General features: G+C 43.0%; 7 non-coding genes across 7 annotated transcripts; all 7 read left to right on the forward strand.

Moving 5' to 3' along the window:
* Window positions 1–206: 206 nt before the first annotated feature.
* Window positions 207–325, forward strand: LOC125733551 (5S ribosomal RNA). The gene has a single exon (XR_007392893.1). It is a non-coding gene; the product is annotated as a 5S ribosomal RNA (ribosomal RNA).
* A 1,086-nt stretch (window positions 326–1,411) lies between these two features.
* On the forward strand, window positions 1,412–1,530 carry LOC125732934 (5S ribosomal RNA). The gene has a single exon (XR_007392297.1). It is a non-coding gene; the product is annotated as a 5S ribosomal RNA (ribosomal RNA).
* A 1,085-nt stretch (window positions 1,531–2,615) lies between these two features.
* On the forward strand, window positions 2,616–2,734 carry LOC125733467 (5S ribosomal RNA). The gene has a single exon (XR_007392812.1). It is a non-coding gene; the product is annotated as a 5S ribosomal RNA (ribosomal RNA).
* Window positions 2,735–7,692: 4,958 nt separating this feature from the next.
* LOC125734828 (5S ribosomal RNA) lies at window positions 7,693–7,811 on the forward strand. The gene has a single exon (XR_007394131.1). It is a non-coding gene; the product is annotated as a 5S ribosomal RNA (ribosomal RNA).
* Window positions 7,812–15,426: 7,615 nt separating this feature from the next.
* On the forward strand, window positions 15,427–15,545 carry LOC125732935 (5S ribosomal RNA). The gene has a single exon (XR_007392298.1). It is a non-coding gene; the product is annotated as a 5S ribosomal RNA (ribosomal RNA).
* Window positions 15,546–16,630: 1,085 nt separating this feature from the next.
* Window positions 16,631–16,749, forward strand: LOC125733468 (5S ribosomal RNA). The gene has a single exon (XR_007392813.1). It is a non-coding gene; the product is annotated as a 5S ribosomal RNA (ribosomal RNA).
* A 4,653-nt stretch (window positions 16,750–21,402) lies between these two features.
* LOC125734829 (5S ribosomal RNA) lies at window positions 21,403–21,521 on the forward strand. Its single transcript, XR_007394132.1, has one exon. It is a non-coding gene; the product is annotated as a 5S ribosomal RNA (ribosomal RNA).
* The last annotated feature ends 1,328 nt before the right edge of the window (window positions 21,522–22,849 follow it).

The following is a 22,849-nucleotide window of genomic DNA, read 5'->3' on the forward strand; positions in this document are numbered from 1 at the left end:
GCGGAAAGAATGGAATAATTGTGGTAGGCTGCCGGCTGAGTAGTTTGGTGAATGTTGGGTGTGGGTCCGGCGCTGCCGATTGGATGGTGGGGCTGCAGTGTGAGTCAGATTAAAAAAAAAGAAAGAACATTAGTAGTATCCAATGGGACCAACTGGCATGTATAGAGGCGTGTAATGCAAAAGGGCTGTTTTTGGTAGTTTCTCTCGCTTACGGCCATACCACCCTGAACACGCCCGATCTCGTCTGATCTCGGAAGCTAAGCAGGGTAGGGTCTGGTTAGTACTTGGATGGGAGACCACCTGGGAATACCAGGTGCTGTACGCTTTTCTCACTTTTACTTTATACAGGGGGCGCTCCACTTCACGATTAATTTAAATCTATCACTCCCCTTCCATTTTACTATTTTATATATATATATATATATTTTTTTTTTTCTCTCATTCATAAAGGCAGCTTTTAGAAACCGTTTTACTCTAAATACTTCCTGGTAATTCTAGGTGCTGTAAGCTGTTCGTGCCTTTATTCCACCAGGGCGCGATCTTCTCACAAACTTGAAGACTGTCACTCCCCATTCACGTTTTACAACTTATTGTTAATGATAAAGAGACAGCTTTTTTACACACAGTTTTAAACAAAGTACTGATATTATTCCTCTTCAACTGACCGCTTTGTTTTCTATGCAAAAACCACTTCGCCACAGAAGACTCGATATTATTGGCATAGCAAGTTCTGCTCTTCTCCTTTCAAAACTTGCTAAAAGCTGTATTTAAAAGAACAGATTGGCCGGGGTAATTCACACCCTTCAATGCCAGCTTAATGTTTAGGTTAGTGGGAATCACAGAGGAATTAGGGATGGAAACTTCTTTGCTGGTGGTAGAAGCGGTCTGGTGAATTTTTAGAGAGAAGAGGCCGTCGATGTTTGAATGTAGAAAATTGTTCTGGCTGCAGCCTGCAGTATGGACTTGTTGGTGTGTGTAGCTCCCAGTGTTCTGACAGCGCGATGTTTTGGGGAAGCATGTGATTCAGCAGCTACCAGTGGGCTTCGTGCGGCGGAGATTTTGTGGCTGTTAGCGGAGTTGATAACAGAGGGTCGTTAATAGAAGCCTGCATGCAGTAGGCAAAGGAGTAATGTTTGCTGGCGGGGGACGTGCGGCGATTAACCTGTGCGGTAGTGAAAATGAGTTAAAAAGAAGGAAGTGTGCGGATGCGGAAAGAATGGAATAATTGTGGTAGGCTGCCGGCTGAGTAGTTTGGTGAATGTTTGGTGTGGGTCCGGCGCTGCCGATTGGATGGTGGGGCTGCAGTGTGAGTCAGATAAAAAAAAAAAAAACCAGGAGTAGGATCCAATGGGACTAACTGGCATGTATAGACGCGTGTAATGCAAAAGGGCTGTTTTTGGTAGCATCTCTCGCTTACGGCCATACCACCCTGAACACGCCTGATCTCGTCTGATCTCGGAAGCTAAGCAGGGTAGGGTCTGGTTAGTACTTGGATGGGAGACCTCCTGGGAATACCAGGTGCTGTAAGCTTTTCTCACTTTTACTTTAAACGGGGGGCGCTCCACTTCACGATTAATTTAAATCTATCACTCCCCTTCCATTTTACTATTATATATATATATATATTTTTTTTTTTTTTCACTCATTCATAAAGGCAGCTTTTAGAAACCGTTTTACTCTAAATACTTCCTGGTAATTCTAGGTGCTGTAAGCTGTTCGTGCCTTTATTCCACCAGGGCGCGATCTTCTCACAAACTTGAAGACTGTCACTCCCCATTCACGTTTTACAACTTATTGTTAATGATAAAGAGACAGCTTTTTACACACAGTTTTAAACAAAGTACTGATATTATTCCTCTTCAACTGACCGCTTTGTTTTCTATGCAAAAACCACTTCGCCACAGAAGACTCGATATTATTGGCATAGCAAGTTCTGCTCTTCTCCTTTCATAACTTGCTAAAAGCTGTATTTAAAAGAACAGGTTGGCCGGGGTAATTCACACCCTTCAATGCCAGCTTAATGTTTAGGTTAGTGGGAATCACAGAGGAATTAGGGATGGAAACTTCTTTGCTGGTGGTAGAAGCGGTCTGGTGAATTTTTAGAGAGAAGAGGCCGTCGATGTTTGAATGTAGAAAATTGTTCTGGCTGCAGCCTGCAGTATGGACTTGTTGGTGTGTGTAGCTCCCAGTGTTCTGACAGCGCGACGTTTTGGGGAAGCATGTGATTCAGCAGCTACCAGTGGGCTTCGTGCGGCGGAGATTTTGTGGCTGTTAGCGGAGTTGATAACAGAGGGTCGTTAAGAGAAGCCTGCATGCAGTAGGCAAAGGAGTAATGTTTGCCGGCGGGGGACGTGCGGCGATTAACCTGTGCGGTAGTGAAAAGGAGTTAAAAATAAGGAAGTGTGCGGATGCGGAAAGAATGGAATAATTGTGGTAGGCTGCCGGCTGAGTAGTTTGGTGAATGTTTGGTGTAGTTCCGGCGCTGCCGATTGGATGGTGGTGCTGCAGTGTGAGTCAGATAAAAAAATAAATAAACCAGGAGTAGGATCCAATGGGACTAACTGGCATGTATAGACGCGTGTAATGCAAAAGGGCTGTTTTTGGTAGCATCTCTCGCTTATGGCCATACCACCCTGAACACGCCCGATCTCGTCTGATCTCGGAAGCTAAGCAGGGTAGGGTCTGGTTAGTACTTGAATGGGAGACCACCTGGGAATACCAGGTGCTGTAAGCTTTTCTCACTTTTACTTTATACAGGGGGCGCTCCACTTCACGATTAATTTAAATCTATCACTCCCCTTCCATTTTACTATTTTATATATATATATATATTTTTTTTCTCTCTTTCATAAAGCCAGCTTTTAGAAACCGTTTTACTCTAAATACTTCCTGGTAATTCTAGGTGCTGTAAGCTGTTCGTGCCTTTATTCCACCAGGGCGCGATCTTCTCACAAACTTGAAGACTGTCACTCCCCATTCACGTTTTACAACTTATTGTTAATGATAAAGAGACAGCTTTTTACACACAGTTTTAAACAAAGTACTGATATTATTCCTCTTCAACTGACCGCTTTGTTTTCTATGCAAAAACCACTTCGCCACAGAAGACTCGATATTATTGGCATAGCAAGTTCTGCTCTTCTCCTTTCAAAACTTGCTAAAAGCTGTATTTAAAAGAACAGATTGGCCGGGGTAATTCACACCCTTCAATGCCAGCTTAATGTTTAGGTTAGTGGGAATCACAGAGGAATTAGGGATGGAAACTTCTTTGCTGGTGGTAGAAGTGGTCTGGTGAATTTTTAGAGAGAAGAGGCCGTCGATGTTTGAATGTAGAAAATTGTTCTGGCTGCAGCCTGCAGTATGGACTTGTTGGTGTGTGTAGCTCCCAGTGTTCTGACAGCGCGACGTTTTGGGGAAGCATGTGATTCAGCAGCTACCAGTGGGCTTCGTGCGGCGGAGATTTTGTGGCTGTTAGCGGAGTTGATAACAGAGGGTCGTTAAGAGAAGCCTGCATGCAGTAGGCAAAGGAGTAATGTTTGCCGGCGGGGGACGTGCGGCGATTAACCTGTGCGGTAGTGAAAATGAGTTAAAAAGAAGGAAGTGTGCGGATGCGGAAAGAATGGAATAATTGTGGTAGGCTGCCGGCTGAGTAGTTTGGTGAATGTTGGGTGTGGGTCCGGCGCTGCCGATTGGATGGTGGGGCTTCAGTGTGAGTCAGATAAAAAAAAAAAAAAGAACATTAGTAGTATCCAATGGGACCAACTAGTATGTATAGAGGCGTGTAATTCAAGATGGCGCTGGAGTGACGGCAGCCTTTCCAAGTAGCTCTGCAACACCGCACCTTTTCTTAACCTTTAACTTTTTTTAGACTAGGCTTTTAAACTTTATTTCACTTTCTCTAGTTACTTTACTTTTATCTCTTGGATATAGCGATACAAGATGGATAATGCACTTTTTAAAACTTCTGGAACCAGCTCCTGCATCTATTTGAGAGCGGAGCTGCTGGCGCTAAGAACACAGGAACAGACCGGCATGCGACACAACATTCCAGCTGAGATAAAGAGGAGCTACAGAGGCTGCAAGGCTGGAGCGAGGAAAGCGGATCACCGGAGGCGATTCAAACCATCAATCCCGACAGTGATAATGGGCAACGTGAACTCGCTACATAACAAAATGGATGAACTGTGTGCTTTGAACAACCACCGACTATATCGTGAGTGCAGTTTGTTTATCTTCACGGAGACGTGGCTAACCGAGCTAACGCCACAGGCTAACGTAGACCTATGCGGTTTCACATTCGTGAGATCCGATAGGGACACGCAGGCCAGCGGAAAAAGCAGAGGTGGGGGACTCATTGTCTACATTAACAACAGATACTGCAACCCTGGACATGTCTCCGTTAAAGTTTCGGTATGCCGTCCGGACCTGGAGCTGCTAGCCGTTAGCTTGCGGCCATATTATTTACCTCGGGAGTTTAGTCATGTGATCTGTGTGTGTGTTTACATCCCTCCGAGGGCCGACGCAGCAGCTGCCTGCGAGAAAATACACACAGTTACAGCAAGACTGCAGACACAAAACCCAGAGGCTTTCATTATTATATCTGGAGACTTTAATCATGCCACACTGGACTCTACTCTGGCTGCTTTTCACCAGTTTGTGGATTGCCCCACAAGGAGCAACAGGACAATTGACTTACTGTATGCAAATGTGAGAGACGCATACAGAGCCACCCCCCTCCCCCCGTTAGGGAAGTCAGACCACAACCTGGTTTACCTACAGCCACAATACACACCCCTCGTCCAAAGGCAGCCTGTCACAACACGCTCCATCAGGAGATGGACTCCAGAAAAGGAGGACGCTCTGAGAGACTGCTACGACACCACAGACTGGGATGTGCTTCTGAGCCCACATGGGGAGGACATAGAGGGGGCGACACACTGTCTGACAGACTACCTCAACTTTTGTGTGGACACGGTTGCCCCTGCTAAGACGGTACGGTGTTATCCTAATAATAAACCGTGGGTAACACAGGAAGTCAAAGCTGTCCTCAACATGAAGAAGAAGGCTTTCAGGAGCAAAGTGAAGGAGGAGATGAAAGCAGCACAGCGGGAGGTGAAACGCTGCCTGAGGGAAGCAAAGGACACCTACAGGAGGAAGGTGGAGCAGAAGTTGGAGAGGAACAATATGAGGGAGGTCTGGAATGGTGTGAAAACCATTACAGGCTATAACATCAAGAACAGCTTAGTGGGGGGGACGGTGGAGAAGGCAAACGAATTTAACAACTTCTTCAATAGGTTTGACCAGCCCACAACCCCCCCACCCTCATCTTTACTACAGAGCCCTCTCACCACTTTCCTACCTCCCTCACTTCCCCCCCCTTCTGGACACTATGACACCCTCCTCCTACAACCCCTCTCTCAACAGCAGGACATCTTCCCCCCCCCCCTTCCAATCATCTCCCAGTATTACAGTGGATCAGGTCAGGAAACAACTGAGGAAGCTTTGCCCCAGAAAGGCAGCAGGCCCAGACAAGGTGTGTCCTAGGATGCTAAAGGCGTGTGCTGCTGAACTTGGGGAGCCGCTACAACGAGTATTCAATCTCAGTCTGCAACTGGGGAGAGTGCCCGCCCTATGGAAGACATCCTGCATTGTACCAGTCCCCAAAAGGAACCGGCCCAATGAGTTGAATGACTTCCGACCGGTGGCACTGACGTCACATCTTATGAAGACTCTAGAGCGGCTCTTCCTTAACCTCCTACGACCACAGGTACAACATGCCCAGGACCCACTACAGTTCGCATACAAGGCGGATGTCGGCGTGGAGGATGCCATCCTGTACCTCCTACATAGAGCCCACTCACACCTGGACGGGGGGAAAGGCACGGTCAGGATCCTGTTTCTTGACTTCTCTAGTGCCTTTAATACCATCCGGCCCCGTATGCTCCAGGAAAAACTGAACAGGATGCAGGTGGACCCCTGCTTGATAGCTTGGATCTCCAACTATCTCACTGACAGACCACAGTACGTCAGGCTGAAGGACATCACGTCTGACACTGTGGTCAGCAGCACAGGAGCACCACAGGGAACTGTGCTGTCCCCTCTTCTTTTCACCCTGTACACCTCTGACTTCTGCTATAATTCTGAATTATGCCACATTCAGAAGTTTGCAGACGACACAGCCATCATGGGGTGTATCTGGGAGGATCAGGAAGAGGAGTACAGAAGTCTGGTGAGGAATTTCGTTACATGGAGTCACACAAACCACCTGCAACTCAACACCTCAAAGACCAAGGAACTGGTTGTGGACTTCGGGAGGTCCAGAGAAGGTCCACTGCCGGTTCAGATAGAGGGGGAGGAGGTGGAGGTGGTCAACAAATACAAGTATCTCGGGCTGTGGGTGGACAACAAACTGGACTGGTCATGCAACACAGAGCACCTGTATAAAAAAGCCCAAAGCCGACTGTACTTCCTCAGGAGACTGAGGTCTTTTAACATCTGCAGGAAGCTCCTGAGGATGTTTTACCAGTCAGTGGTTGCTGGAGTACTTTTCTATGCTGTGGTGTGTTGGGGGAGCAGCACAGCAAAGAAGGACTCATCCAGGCTGGAAAAACTGATCAGGAAGGCTAGCTCTGTGGTCGGCATGAAGCTGGACACTATGGCGATAGTGGCAGAGAAAAGGACACTAAAAAAATTGCTGGACATTATGGACAATGCTGGGCATCCTCTGCACACGGCCATAAACAACCAGAGGAGTCTGTTCAGTGACAGGTTGCTTCTCCCAAAGACAAGAACCAACAGACTTAAAAACTCCTTTGTCCCATACGCCATCAAGCTGTTTAACTCCTCTCTGGTGGGGAGAGGGCGGGGAAACAGGTGGACAAAGGAGGGGGGGACAACTAAGCTGTAGTGCCTCTTCACTTCACTGTGCAATACTCTTGTGCAATACTTTTGGTTTTTAGTTCAATACTGGAAATGTGCAATACTTTTGGTTTTTTTGGTTCAATACTGGGAATGTGCAATTCCCTTGTATTCTCATTCCTATTTATTCTATTTATCCCTTTGTATTTTATTTTTCTTGTATCTATATATGTATATATATGTATATATATAACATTTGCTCACGTTGTTATTTTTATTTTTTGTAACTTGCTGGTGGTAGAAGCGGTCTGGTGAATTTTTAGAGAGAAGAGGCCGTCGATGTTTGAATGTAGAAAATTGTTCTGGCTGCAGCCTGCAGTATGGACTTGTTGGTGTGTGTAGCTCCCAGTGTTCTGACAGCGCGACGTTTTGGGGAAGCATGTGATTCAGCAGCTACCAGTGGGCTTCGTGCGGCGGAGATTTTGTGGCTGTTAGCGGAGTTGATAACAGAGGGTCGTTAAGAGAAGCCTGCATGCAGTAGGCAAAGGAGTAATGTTTGCCGGCGGGGGACGTGCGGCGATTAACCTGTGCAGTACTGAAAAGGAGTTAAAAAGAAGGAAGTGTGCGGATGCGGAAAGAATGGAATAATTGTGGTAGGCTGCCGGCTGAGTAGTTTGGTGAATGTTTGGTGTGGGTCCGGCGCTGCCGATTGGATGGTGGGGCTGCAGTGTGAGTCAGATAAAAAAAAAAAAAACCAGGAGTAGGATCCAATGGGACTAACTGGCATGTATAGAGGCGTGTAATGCAAAAGGGCTGTTTTTGGTCGCGTCTCTCGCTTATGGCCATACCACCCTGAACATGCCCGATCTCATCCGATCTCGGAAGCCAAGCAGGGTAGGGTCTGGTTAGTACTTGGATGGGAGACCTCCTGGGAATACCAGGTACTGTAAGCTTTTCTCACTTTTACTTTATACAGGGGGTGCTCCACTTCACGATTAATTTAAATCTACCACTCCCCTTCCATTTTACTATTTTATATATATATATATATATATATATATATATATATATATTTATCTCATTCATAAAGGCAGCTTTTACACACCGTTTTACTCTAAATACTTCCTGGTAATTCTAGGTGCTGTAAGCTGTTCGTGCCTTTATTCCACCAGGGCACGATCTTCTCACAAACTTGAAGACTGTCACTCCCCATTCACGTTTTACAACTTATTGTTAATGATAAAGAGACAGCTTTTTACACACAGTTTTAAACAAAGTACTGATATTATTCCTCTTCAACTGACCGCTTTGTTTTCTATGGAAGCCCGTTTCCGCCACAAAAAGAAAAAAAATAAGTCATAATAACGAGAAACTTTCTCATTATTACAATTTAGTATCTCATAATAACGAGAAACTTTCTCATTTGTACGACTTAGTATCTCATAATAACGAGAAACTTTCTCATTTGTACGACTTAGTATCTCATAATAACGAGAAACTTTCTCATTATTACGACTTAGTATCTCGTTATTATGAGATACTTTCTCATTATTATGACTTAGTTTCTCGTTATTATGAGATACTAAGTCGTAATAATGAGAACGTTTCTCGTTATTTTGAGAAACGTTTTTTTTTGCAACGAGAATTTTTTTTTTCTAACGATATTTTTTTTTTTTTTACAACGAGAATTTTTTTTTTTCATGACTTCGATTTAAATGACTTGAGGCTTTTTCCGTTTCCGGAGGAAGCTCCAAATCTTCGACTACGTTTATGGCGGGCATGGTATTTTGTGCATCATTATCTAAGGTAAGTGCAGTTGTGTTATTCGTAATTTCATGGTGGCAAGTTTATGGTTCTCAGTTTAGATTTTCGGGTAGGCTGCTTAACGTGATATAGCTAATAGGGAGAGAGTTTCCCAAAGTCGTTGTGACCAAAGAGCAACCTAAAGTGTCTGCGAGAACACATACTACAGTTGTTTTTAATGCTATGGCGTTTTTTGGAAAATTCACTGCAATTTATTATTGTGCATTCTTAATAAACTAGATCTAGCATAAGTGCCAGTCCACGTGATCAGATTTTAGAATTATAAATAAAATAATTTAAACTTACAAATTGTGCTGAATACAGTTCTTCGTGATTTAAGACCACAAGTGAATACAGCATAGAGTTAACTGCAAATGTTATTTACTGCGGTTAGACAAAGCTAGTTAGATTAGTGTATTAGGTTTGCATGTCTGGCTACTTGTATGTCAAGCAATGTGTGATCTATTTACCAAGCGTAATGTTTCATATTTGGTGGGAGGTCGAATATGTAAAAACTTCTTAAAATTTCATTTTCACGCATTGTTTTTTATTGGTTAAATTAGGGGATTTTAACAAGAGGTTCTTCGAATGTATGCTTTTGAAATTTAATCTGTTATTTGATCTGTTCTAAACACCTCTGTGCTATGTTATCGGTGTGATTTTACTGCACCACCAGGCAATGATCCTAAGAAATTGTAACATGCATATGTCCACAGAAATGGGTGACTTGATACAGTTTTTAAGACAAAGAAATGTTCCAGAAGAAACAATTGAAAAATTGGAACAGGAAAAGGTAAGATTTAACTAAACCTAAATTACAGTAATATTTAGCGTCAAAATGAGTGGTAGTCGTAGGCATACACACACACTGTACTTGGTTTCTAAATCTGTGACAGTACTTAAATACTTTGTTGCATTAAAATTGGCTTTCATTTATGTATGTTTAAACAGACTTGCAATATCAATAATGGGAAAGAACAAAATGTCTGTAATACTGTGCATATTTAAATAGATGATTGTATTGCACTATTTGTTTTCTTTAGATTGATGTCAGTGTCATTCTACTGATGACAGATGAGCAACTGAAGACATACTTGCCATCTTATGGAGATCGTCTGGCCGTGCTTGGATTTTGTAGGCGGCAGGAAGATTGTCCCCAAACTCGCAAATCAAAGCTTTTTGATCGCCTAAAATCCAAATTATCCAAAAAACAAAGAACTGAGGAATATGGAAAAGGCTCAACTCAAAAATTGGTCACAAAAAATGCGGAGAAAAGTGTAAGGAAGATAGAATTGGGGTGGATGCATTATGATGATGAAGAAAAGGTTTTAAAACAGGTGAGAACAAGAAAAGGTGGGGGCACACGGAAAATTGATGTCTCAAAGGATTCAAGCAAAGCAGATTTGATAAAAGAAGCGACATGTCTCTTTTTTCCAAATGGAAAGAATGTGAAAGGGAACACCACAGAATTTGAGTTTGACTTGAAAGACTATCAGGAAATGTCAGTGGATGAAAGTGCAACAGTGGGGAAATTGTACGAAGACACTAAATTGCCACTTCTTAGGTTCTACTTGGCAACAAAAACAAAAAATAGTACACAAAATCAGGGGAATGCAAATGTAGAATTTTCTGAAGAAAATTTAAGTTTTCAGGATTTTGAGAGTTCCACCCCTATTATAGAACAGTCATCTCATACATCCCAAAATGCAGATGTACCAGATGTTATCTACATTGGGAATGAGAGAGACACTTCCAGCACCCAAAGCATATCTTTTCTTCACTCCACAGAGGTAGTGAGCACTGAACCATTTACTTTGGATCTTTTGGAAGACAGTAACGTAGTTACATTCGTCACAGATAATCATAGAGGCATTACTGAGCAAAGCATGGATGACACACTGCCTATGTCTCCTGAAAGTCAGAAAACACCAAGAATTCTAGTTGTTCACCGTGGAAATGTACTTCTTGAACTTATTTCACATTTTTCTGATGAAAGTATTCTAAGCAAAAATGTGAAAATCCAGCTTGTACTGCCAGATGGAAATTTTGAGATGGGGCATGATGATGGAGGAGTAGTAAGGGACTGTCTTTCTGAATTCTGGCATGACTTTTACGACCAGTGCACCATGGGTAGTTCTTTGAAAGTGCCTTTTCTTCGTCACGATTTTGGCCAAGCACAGTGGGAAAGTGTTGGCCGTATAATAGCTTTTGGATGGCGGAAGGAAAAGTATCTTCCTGTCAGACTAGCTCCAGTGATTTTGGAACAAGCAGCCTCTGGGTATATCAAGAGTGATTTAATTGAAAATTTCCTCAAGTTTGTTCCAGAAGGAGACCGAGCAGTTTTCGAATCTTGGCGATCAGACTTTGACAGTGTTGACAAGGATGAATTACTTGAGATTTTGGATAATTACCTGTGTAGGAAAAGGCCAACAGCCAACAATTTTGGAGATATCCTTCAAGAGCTAGCACACAAAAAGCTGCTCCAAGAACCTGCATATGTCATTGATCAGTGGGCAACCACACTTTCAACTGCTGGGCTAGAAATTGAGCAGATTTTAACAACTTACGAGTATCTGCTTCCGACAAGCAGAAAAGTTGTGAAGTCCCTTTCCTTCCCAGAGGCACTGAACACCCAGGAGAAGGACATTCAGAGGTATGTAACTACATATGTGAGGGAGTCTGACCCGCAACGACTGTCGCTGTTTCTCAGATTTTGCACAGGATCTGATTTATTTCTTGGTAAAATCATTAGCATTATCTTTACGCAAATAAAAGGCTTTCAGCGGAGACCTATAGCGCATACTTGTGGCTGTGTGTTGGAATTGTCACTCCACTATGACAGTTATCCAGACTTCAGATCAGAGATCAACAAAGTTCTGGAATCAAATGTATGGGTAATGGACATTGTTTAAAAAGTTTGTGGTACTGAAAGTCCACTGTGACTTACGCAAATGTGTACCATGCATGTCTTAAAATGCACAATGTAGTGTTTGTTAACTTTGTTCCATGTAAAGTTTGATTATATCAGTTACACCATGGACACACAATTGTGCACATTTTGTATTGAAACATTTTACCTACACTGAGTGACTTTGTAGCCCTGAACCTTTATCTTTTGTTTGAATTAGACTTATTTGTTTAAAGTGTCAACACCCAACAAAAAGGAGGAAAAGTTGAAAAATCCAAAAGAAAAGGGTAAATGCTAGTGTTAATTTAGATTAATGCAAGTGTTCAGATGTTTTAGACATTTTATGCTTAGGTGTCTTTTGAATTCAAGAAGTTTAATTTGAATGTTCAGATGTTTTAGACATTTTATTCTGAGATTTTTTTATATATATAATTATCGTTATAAGAAACTTATATGTTTTGGTGCTGTGCACTTTATTTTCACTCTATATAGTTTATTTCTGTTAATGTATTGGATATTGCACAGGAATACATTAAAACAAAGTAATTTAAGACAAAAAATGGACTAATAAACAGTGTTTGGACTAATAAATAATACAATGTGAATTTAAATTTAGAATGAGTCTGTTTTGTACTTTTACAAATTCTCATTGAAATCAGTATGAATATAAATGCATATATTCCATGTGATAATTTCAATTGACATTTTTAGCATCAGTACATCACTCAACATTTAGTTCACTAATAATTAGCTCTCTAAGTCTAATGTACATGTCCACCATTTCATAGACATCATCTGACACAGACAGATTATACTCTGACATTAGTTCAACACAAACATGAAATACATCTTCATCACAAGGATAATCTTTAAACAAACAGTCTTCAAGACACAAGTCAGCCAGCTCAGGGTTCACATTCTGCAAGAAATCTGTAGCTCCATATAAATGAGGTACTGTATACATCAGTAAGGGACGTCCGTTAGGGGACCTCGAGTTGTGAACTGGTCTTATTCTGTGATTGTTCCATGCAGACGCAATTTCATCCAGTTCCTCCTGAAGACAGAAGAAATAATAGGCTATTTACACCTCAAGGTGGTGCAATCTGGTTACGTATAAAAACAAGTACTGTAATGGTAATGCATACGTGAACTGTAATGTATAAATGTACAGGTTAAGAACAGTCATGAAAAACATGGAAAAGTCATGGAATTGGAAAATAAAATTTGCTCTGGCGTTTATTTCGTGGTGTTGCAATACACCGCTGAAATATCGGTCTTGAACGAACCGCCTCAGCTCTATTAAGTGAACGATGGGAGAAAGCTGCCGACAGTGAGACGTTTTTAATGTTAGTTGCTCCATACGCCGACTGTGACTTGTATAAATGACGTTCGCGCGTGATATCATAATCAGGGTATGAAATAACTTATTGCACATGGTCATAAGAATATATTTCAGAATGATTAAAAAGTTATAGCAAAGTGGCCCAAGAGAAGACTACAGTTAAGATCGGCTGTTATGTAAAATGCTACGATAATGCATTTGAAAATACAGCACAACCTGACATTATTATGACAGCAAATGTACACGTATTGTTTTGCTTTGCATGCACTACAAACTGGAATATGTGCAATAATTTTATAGCCATAATTTACATTGCCATTGTGTGTGATTGGTGTTCTATGTTATGCCTACCTGAATCATGTTTTGGAAACAAAACTGGATCAGCGATTTGTCCAGAAACGTGTCCATAAAATGTCCATCTTCTTTGAGACTGTCAAAGATGTTCATCCAAAATTGTGCGCACTGGCTTCGGAGAGTGAGCCACCATCTTTCAATTCGTTGGTTAGTAGTACTTGGGCCGAAAGAGACACACTGTGCCGCAAAATTTTCATTGGACTGAAAAAATCTTTGCATATCTGCGATATAACTGTTCTCCGTTCCATGGTCCAGCCTGACTCTTGTAGGGCATCCTTCGTATTCAGAAACAGCTGTTATATAATATCCCGCAATAACGCGTGGATCATTGTTTGTTTTGTAAGATTCGAGCCAAATTATTTTCCGGGAAAACCCGTCGATACATCCACTTATGGCAATGCCGTACGGTTTTAACTTATCATATCCATCGATGTGCCATACGTAATTGGGACCACGGCTATTGTACACTCTCCGACGCAGTCGATTATTTGCCCTTAGATCCACTCCCTGACCGTCTAGTAATCGCAATATCATGCGAACTGTCTCTCTGTCAGTAATAATCCCATGTAACCAACATTTCTGATGCATCCATCTATAGCCGTGCGACTGACCCGATGTTTGTAGCTGTTGTTGAATGAATGCTGCCACATCAGCCTCGTCAGTTTTGTTCTTTCTTCTCCAAAGCTGACGTCTGTACAGAATTCGCTCGAGGGTTCGATTGCTAATTTGAACTCCATGTAACTCTTTCAGCAACGTTAGTATTTCTTTATTTGTGAAGCCCCGTTTAAAGTACTGCTGAACATGCTTAGCAAACATAACTCCGCTAACTCTAGCCACAGTCACCTCAACTTGTTGTACACATTCATAAGGTTCTCCTGAGAAACTGTCATAATAATGAGAAAGTATCTCATAATAACGAGAAACTAAGTCGTAAAAATGAGAAAGTTTCTCGTTATTATGAGATACTTTCTCATTAGTACGACTTAGTATCTCATAATAACGAGAAACTTTCTCATTTTTACGACTTAGTTTCTCGTTATTATGAGATACTTTCTCATTAGTACGACTTAGTTTCTCGTTATTATGAGATACTAAGTCGTAAAAATGAGAAAGTTTCTCGTTATTATGAGATACTTTCTCATTAGTACGACTTAGTATCTCATAATAACGAGAAACTTTCTCATTTTTACGACTTAGTTTCTCGTTATTATGAGATACTTTCTCATTAGTACGACTTAGTTTCTCGTTATTATGAGATACTAAGTCGTACTAATGAGAAAGTATCTCATAATAACGAGAAACTAAGTCGAAAAAATTAGAAAGTTTCTTGTTATTATGAGATACTAAGTCGTAATAATGAGAAAGTTTCTCGTTATTATGACTTATTTTTTTTCTTTTTGTGGCGGAAACGGGCTTCCATAGTTTTCTATGCAAAAACCACTTCGCCACAGAAGACTCGATATTATTGGCATAGCAAGTTCTGCTCTTCTCCTTTCAAAACTTGCTAAAAGCTGTATTTAAAAGAACAGATTGGCCGGGGTAATTCACACCCTTCAATGCCAGCTTAATGTTTAGGTTAGTGGGAATCACAGAGGAATTAGGGATGGAAACTTCTTTGCTGGTGGTAGAAGCGGTCTGGTGAATTTTTAGAGAGAAGAGGCCGTCGATGTTTGAATGTAGAAAATTGTTCTGGCTGCAGCCTGCAGTATGGACTTGTTGGTGTGTGTAGCTCCCAGTGTTCTGACAGCGCGATGTTTTGGGGAAGCATGTGATTCAGCAGCTACCAGTGGGCTTCGTGCGGCGGAGATTTTGTGGCTGTTAGCGGAGTTGATAACAGAGGGTCGTTAATAGAAGCCTGCATGCAGTAGGCAAAGGAGTAATGTTTGCTGGCGGGGGACGTGCGGCGATTAACCTGTGCGGTAGTGAAAATGAGTTAAAAAGAAGGAAGTGTGCGGATGCGGAAAGAATGGAATAATTGTGGTAGGCTGCCGGCTGAGTAGTTTGGTGAATGTTTGGTGTGGGTCCGGCGCTGCCGATTGGATGGTGGGGCTGCAGTGTGAGTCAGATAAAAAAAAAAAAAACCAGGAGTAGGATCCAATGGGACTAACTGGCATGTATAGACGCGTGTAATGCAAAAGGGCTGTTTTTGGTAGCATCTCTCGCTTACGGCCATACCACCCTGAACACGCCTGATCTCGTCTGATCTCGGAAGCTAAGCAGGGTAGGGTCTGGTTAGTACTTGGATGGGAGACCTCCTGGGAATACCAGGTGCTGTAAGCTTTTCTCACTTTTACTTTAAACGGGGGGCGCTCCACTTCACGATTAATTTAAATCTATCACTCCCCTTCCATTTTACTATTATATATATATATATATTTTTTTTTTTTTTCACTCATTCATAAAGGCAGCTTTTAGAAACCGTTTTACTCTAAATACTTCCTGGTAATTCTAGGTGCTGTAAGCTGTTCGTGCCTTTATTCCACCAGGGCGCGATCTTCTCACAAACTTGAAGACTGTCACTCCCCATTCACGTTTTACAACTTATTGTTAATGATAAAGAGACAGCTTTTTACACACAGTTTTAAACAAAGTACTGATATTATTCCTCTTCAACTGACCGCTTTGTTTTCTATGCAAAAACCACTTCGCCACAGAAGACTCGATATTATTGGCATAGCAAGTTCTGCTCTTCTCCTTTCATAACTTGCTAAAAGCTGTATTTAAAAGAACAGGTTGGCCGGGGTAATTCACACCCTTCAATGCCAGCTTAATGTTTAGGTTAGTGGGAATCACAGAGGAATTAGGGATGGAAACTTCTTTGCTGGTGGTAGAAGCGGTCTGGTGAATTTTTAGAGAGAAGAGGCCGTCGATGTTTGAATGTAGAAAATTGTTCTGGCTGCAGCCTGCAGTATGGACTTGTTGGTGTGTGTAGCTCCCAGTGTTCTGACAGCGCGACGTTTTGGGGAAGCATGTGATTCAGCAGCTACCAGTGGGCTTCGTGCGGCGGAGATTTTGTGGCTGTTAGCGGAGTTGATAACAGAGGGTCGTTAAGAGAAGCCTGCATGCAGTAGGCAAAGGAGTAATGTTTGCCGGCGGGGGACGTGCGGCGATTAACCTGTGCGGTAGTGAAAAGGAGTTAAAAATAAGGAAGTGTGCGGATGCGGAAAGAATGGAATAATTGTGGTAGGCTGCCGGCTGAGTAGTTTGGTGAATGTTTGGTGTAGTTCCGGCGCTGCCGATTGGATGGTGGTGCTGCAGTGTGAGTCAGATAAAAAAATAAATAAACCAGGAGTAGGATCCAATGGGACTAACTGGCATGTATAGACGCGTGTAATGCAAAAGGGCTGTTTTTGGTAGCATCTCTCGCTTATGGCCATACCACCCTGAACACGCCCGATCTCGTCTGATCTCGGAAGCTAAGCAGGGTAGGGTCTGGTTAGTACTTGAATGGGAGACCACCTGGGAATACCAGGTGCTGTAAGCTTTTCTCACTTTTACTTTATACAGGGGGCGCTCCACTTCACGATTAATTTAAATCTATCACTCCCCTTCCATTTTACTATTTTATATATATATATATTTTTTTTTTCTCTCTTTCATAAAGCCAGCTTTTAGAAACCGTTTTACTCTAAATACTTCCTGGTAATTCTAGGTGCTGTAAGCTGTTCGTGCCTTTATTCCACCAGGGCGCGATCTTCTCACAAACTTGAAGACTGTCACTCCCCATTCACGTTTTACAACTTATTGTTAATGATAAAGAGACAGCTTTTTACACACAGTTTTAAACAAAGTACTGATATTATTCCTCTTCAACTGACCGCTTTGTTTTCTATGCAAAAACCACTTCGCCACAGAAGACTCGATATTATTGGCATAGCAAGTTCTGCTCTTCTCCTTTCAAAACTTGCTAAAAGCTGTATTTAAAAGAACAGATTGGCCGGGGTAATTCACACCCTTCAATGCCAGCTTAATGTTTAGGTTAGTGGGAATCACAGAGGAATTAGGGATGGAAACTTCTTTGCTGGTGGTAGAAGTGGTCTGGTGAATTTTTAGAGAGAAGAGGCCGTCGATGTTTGAATGTAGAAAATTGTTCTGGCTGCAGCCTGCAGTATGGACTTGTTGGTGTGTGTAGCTCCCAGTGTTCTGACAGCGCGACGTTTTGGGGAAGCATGTGATTCAGCAGCTACCAGTGGGCTTCGTGCGGCGGAGATTTTGTGGCTGTTAGCGGAGTTGATAACAGAGGGTCGTTAAGAGAAGCCTGCATGCAGTAGGCAAAGGAGTAATGTTTGCCGGCGGGGGACGTGCGGCGATTAACCTGTGCGGTAGTGAAAATGAGTTAAAAAGAAGGAAGTGTGCGGATGCGGAAAGAATGGAATAATTGTGGTAGGCTGCCGGCTGAGTAGTTTGGTGAATGTTGGGTGTGGGTCCGGCGCTGCCGATTGGATGGTGGGGCTTCAACAGACCGGAACAGACCGGCATGCGACACAACATTCCAGCTGAGATAAAGAGGAGCTACAGAGGCTGCAAGGCTGGAGCGAGGAAAGCGGATCACCGGAGGCGATTCAAACCATCAATCCCGACAGTGATAATGGGCAACGTGAACTCGCTACATAACAAAATGGATGAACTGTGTGCTTTGAACAACCACCGACTATATCGTGAGTGCAGTTTGTTTATCTTCACGGAGACGTGGCTAACCGAGCTAACGCCACAGGCTAACGTAGACCTATGCGGTTTCACATTCGTGAGATCCGATAGGGACACGCAGGCCAGCGGAAAAAGCAGAGGTGGGGGACTCATTGTCTACATTAACAACAGATACTGCAACCCTGGACATGTCTCCGTTAAAGTTTCGGTATGCCGTCCGGACCTGGAGCTGCTAGCCGTTAGCTTGCGGCCATATTATTTACCTCGGGAGTTTAGTCATGTGATCTGTGTGTGTGTTTACATCCCTCCGAGGGCCGACGCAGCAGCTGCCTGCGAGAAAATACACACAGTTACAGCAAGACTGCAGACACAAAACCCAGAGGCTTTCATTATTATATCTGGAGACTTTAATCATGCCACACTGGACTCTACTCTGGCTGCTTTTCACCAGTTTGTGGATTGCCCCACAAGGAGCAACAGGACAATTGACTTACTGTATGCAAATGTGAGAGACGCATACAGAGCCACCCCCCTCCCCCCGTTAGGGAAGTCAGACCACAACCTGGTTTACCTACAGCCACAATACACACCCCTCGTCCAAAGGCAGCCTGTCACAACACGCTCCATCAGGAGATGGACTCCAGAAAAGGAGGACGCTCTGAGAGACTGCTACGACACCACAGACTGGGATGTGCTTCTGAGCCCACATGGGGAGGACATAGAGGGGGCGACACACTGTCTGACAGACTACCTCAACTTTTGTGTGGACACGGTTGCCCCTGCTAAGACGGTACGGTGTTATCCTAATAATAAACCGTGGGTAACACAGGAAGTCAAAGCTGTCCTCAACATGAAGAAGAAGGCTTTCAGGAGCAAAGTGAAGGAGGAGATGAAAGCAGCACAGCGGGAGGTGAAACGCTGCCTGAGGGAAGCAAAGGACACCTACAGGAGGAAGGTGGAGCAGAAGTTGGAGAGGAACAATATGAGGGAGGTCTGGAATGGTGTGAAAACCATTACAGGCTATAACATCAAGAACAGCTTAGTGGGGGGGACGGTGGAGAAGGCAAACGAATTTAACAACTTCTTCAATAGGTTTGACCAGCCCACAACCCCCCCACCCTCATCTTTACTACAGAGCCCTCTCACCACTTTCCTACCTCCCTCACTTCCCCCCCCTTCTGGACACTATGACACCCTCCTCCTACAACCCCTCTCTCAACAGCAGGACATCTTCCCCCCCCCCCTTCCAATCATCTCCCAGTATTACAGTGGATCAGGTCAGGAAACAACTGAGGAAGCTTTGCCCCAGAAAGGCAGCAGGCCCAGACAAGGTGTGTCCTAGGATGCTAAAGGCGTGTGCTGCTGAACTTGGGGAGCCGCTACAACGAGTATTCAATCTCAGTCTGCAACTGGGGAGAGTGCCCGCCCTATGGAAGACATCCTGCATTGTACCAGTCCCCAAAAGGAACCGGCCCAATGAGTTGAATGACTTCCGACCGGTGGCACTGACGTCACATCTTATGAAGACTCTAGAGCGGCTCTTCCTTAACCTCCTACGACCACAGGTACAACATGCCCAGGACCCACTACAGTTCGCATACAAGGCGGATGTCGGCGTGGAGGATGCCATCCTGTACCTCCTACATAGAGCCCACTCACACCTGGACGGGGGGAAAGGCACGGTCAGGATCCTGTTTCTTGACTTCTCTAGTGCCTTTAATACCATCCGGCCCCGTATGCTCCAGGAAAAACTGAACAGGATGCAGGTGGACCCCTGCTTGATAGCTTGGATCTCCAACTATCTCACTGACAGACCACAGTACGTCAGGCTGAAGGACATCACGTCTGACACTGTGGTCAGCAGCACAGGAGCACCACAGGGAACTGTGCTGTCCCCTCTTCTTTTCACCCTGTACACCTCTGACTTCTGCTATAATTCTGAATTATGCCACATTCAGAAGTTTGCAGACGACACAGCCATCATGGGGTGTATCTGGGAGGATCAGGAAGAGGAGTACAGAAGTCTGGTGAGGAATTTCGTTACATGGAGTCACACAAACCACCTGCAACTCAACACCTCAAAGACCAAGGAACTGGTTGTGGACTTCGGGAGGTCCAGAGAAGGTCCACTGCCGGTTCAGATAGAGGGGGAGGAGGTGGAGGTGGTCAACAAATACAAGTATCTCGGGCTGTGGGTGGACAACAAACTGGACTGGTCATGCAACACAGAGCACCTGTATAAAAAAGCCCAAAGCCGACTGTACTTCCTCAGGAGACTGAGGTCTTTTAACATCTGCAGGAAGCTCCTGAGGATGTTTTACCAGTCAGTGGTTGCTGGAGTACTTTTCTATGCTGTGGTGTGTTGGGGGAGCAGCACAGCAAAGAAGGACTCATCCAGGCTGGAAAAACTGATCAGGAAGGCTAGCTCTGTGGTCGGCATGAAGCTGGACACTATGGCGATAGTGGCAGAGAAAAGGACACTAAAAAAATTGCTGGACATTATGGACAATGCTGGGCATCCTCTGCACACGGCCATAAACAACCAGAGGAGTCTGTTCAGTGACAGGTTGCTTCTCCCAAAGACAAGAACCAACAGACTTAAAAACTCCTTTGTCCCATACGCCATCAAGCTGTTTAACTCCTCTCTGGTGGGGAGAGGGCGGGGAAACAGGTGGACAAAGGAGGGGGGGACAACTAAGCTGTAGTGCCTCTTCACTTCACTGTGCAATACTCTTGTGCAATACTTTTGGTTTTTAGTTCAATACTGGAAATGTGCAATACTTTTGGTTTTTTTGGTTCAATACTGGGAATGTGCAATTCCCTTGTATTCTCATTCCTATTTATTCTATTTATCCCTTTGTATTTTATTTTTCTTGTATCTATATATGTATATATATGTATATATATAACATTTGCTCACGTTGTTATTTTTATTTTTTGTAACTTGCTGGTGGTAGAAGCGGTCTGGTGAATTTTTAGAGAGAAGAGGCCGTCGATGTTTGAATGTAGAAAATTGTTCTGGCTGCAGCCTGCAGTATGGACTTGTTGGTGTGTGTAGCTCCCAGTGTTCTGACAGCGCGACGTTTTGGGGAAGCATGTGATTCAGCAGCTACCAGTGGGCTTCGTGCGGCGGAGATTTTGTGGCTGTTAGCGGAGTTGATAACAGAGGGTCGTTAAGAGAAGCCTGCATGCAGTAGGCAAAGGAGTAATGTTTGCCGGCGGGGGACGTGCGGCGATTAACCTGTGCAGTACTGAAAAGGAGTTAAAAAGAAGGAAGTGTGCGGATGCGGAAAGAATGGAATAATTGTGGTAGGCTGCCGGCTGAGTAGTTTGGTGAATGTTTGGTGTGGGTCCGGCGCTGCCGATTGGATGGTGGGGCTGCAGTGTGAGTCAGATAAAAAAAAAAAAAACCAGGAGTAGGATCCAATGGGACTAACTGGCATGTATAGAGGCGTGTAATGCAAAAGGGCTGTTTTTGGTCGCGTCTCTCGCTTATGGCCATACCACCCTGAACATGCCCGATCTCATCCGATCTCGGAAGCCAAGCAGGGTAGGGTCTGGTTAGTACTTGGATGGGAGACCTCCTGGGAATACCAGGTACTGTAAGCTTTTCTCACTTTTACTTTATACAGGGGGTGCTCCACTTCACGATTAATTTAAATCTACCACTCCCCTTCCATTTTACTATTTTATATATATATATATATATATATATATATATATATATATATTTATCTCATTCATAAAGGCAGCTTTTACACACCGTTTTACTCTAAATACTTCCTGGTAATTCTAGGTGCTGTAAGCTGTTCGTGCCTTTATTCCACCAGGGCACGATCTTCTCACAAACTTGAAGACTGTCACTCCCCATTCACGTTTTACAACTTATTGTTAATGATAAAGAGACAGCTTTTTACACACAGTTTTAAACAAAGTACTGATATTATTCCTCTTCAACTGACCGCTTTGTTTTCTATGGAAGCCCGTTTCCGCCACAAAAAGAAAAAAAATAAGTCATAATAACGAGAAACTTTCTCATTATTACAATTTAGTATCTCATAATAACGAGAAACTTTCTCATTTGTACGACTTAGTATCTCATAATAACGAGAAACTTTCTCATTTGTACGACTTAGTATCTCATAATAACGAGAAACTTTCTCATTATTACGACTTAGTATCTCGTTATTATGAGATACTTTCTCATTATTATGACTTAGTTTCTCGTTATTATGAGATACTAAGTCGTAATAATGAGAACGTTTCTCGTTATTTTGAGAAACGTTTTTTTTTGCAACGAGAATTTTTTTTTTCTAACGATATTTTTTTTTTTTTTACAACGAGAATTTTTTTTTTTCATGACTTCGATTTAAATGACTTGAGGCTTTTTCCGTTTCCGGAGGAAGCTCCAAATCTTCGACTACGTTTATGGCGGGCATGGTATTTTGTGCATCATTATCTAAGGTAAGTGCAGTTGTGTTATTCGTAATTTCATGGTGGCAAGTTTATGGTTCTCAGTTTAGATTTTCGGGTAGGCTGCTTAACGTGATATAGCTAATAGGGAGAGAGTTTCCCAAAGTCGTTGTGACCAAAGAGCAACCTAAAGTGTCTGCGAGAACACATACTACAGTTGTTTTTAATGCTATGGCGTTTTTTGGAAAATTCACTGCAATTTATTATTGTGCATTCTTAATAAACTAGATCTAGCATAAGTGCCAGTCCACGTGATCAGATTTTAGAATTATAAATAAAATAATTTAAACTTACAAATTGTGCTGAATACAGTTCTTCGTGATTTAAGACCACAAGTGAATACAGCATAGAGTTAACTGCAAATGTTATTTACTGCGGTTAGACAAAGCTAGTTAGATTAGTGTATTAGGTTTGCATGTCTGGCTACTTGTATGTCAAGCAATGTGTGATCTATTTACCAAGCG

The sequence above is a fragment of the Brienomyrus brachyistius genome, chromosome 2, assembly GCF_023856365.1.
Source record: "Brienomyrus brachyistius isolate T26 chromosome 2, BBRACH_0.4, whole genome shotgun sequence".
Classification (NCBI taxonomy): Eukaryota; Metazoa; Chordata; class Actinopteri; order Osteoglossiformes; family Mormyridae; genus Brienomyrus; species Brienomyrus brachyistius.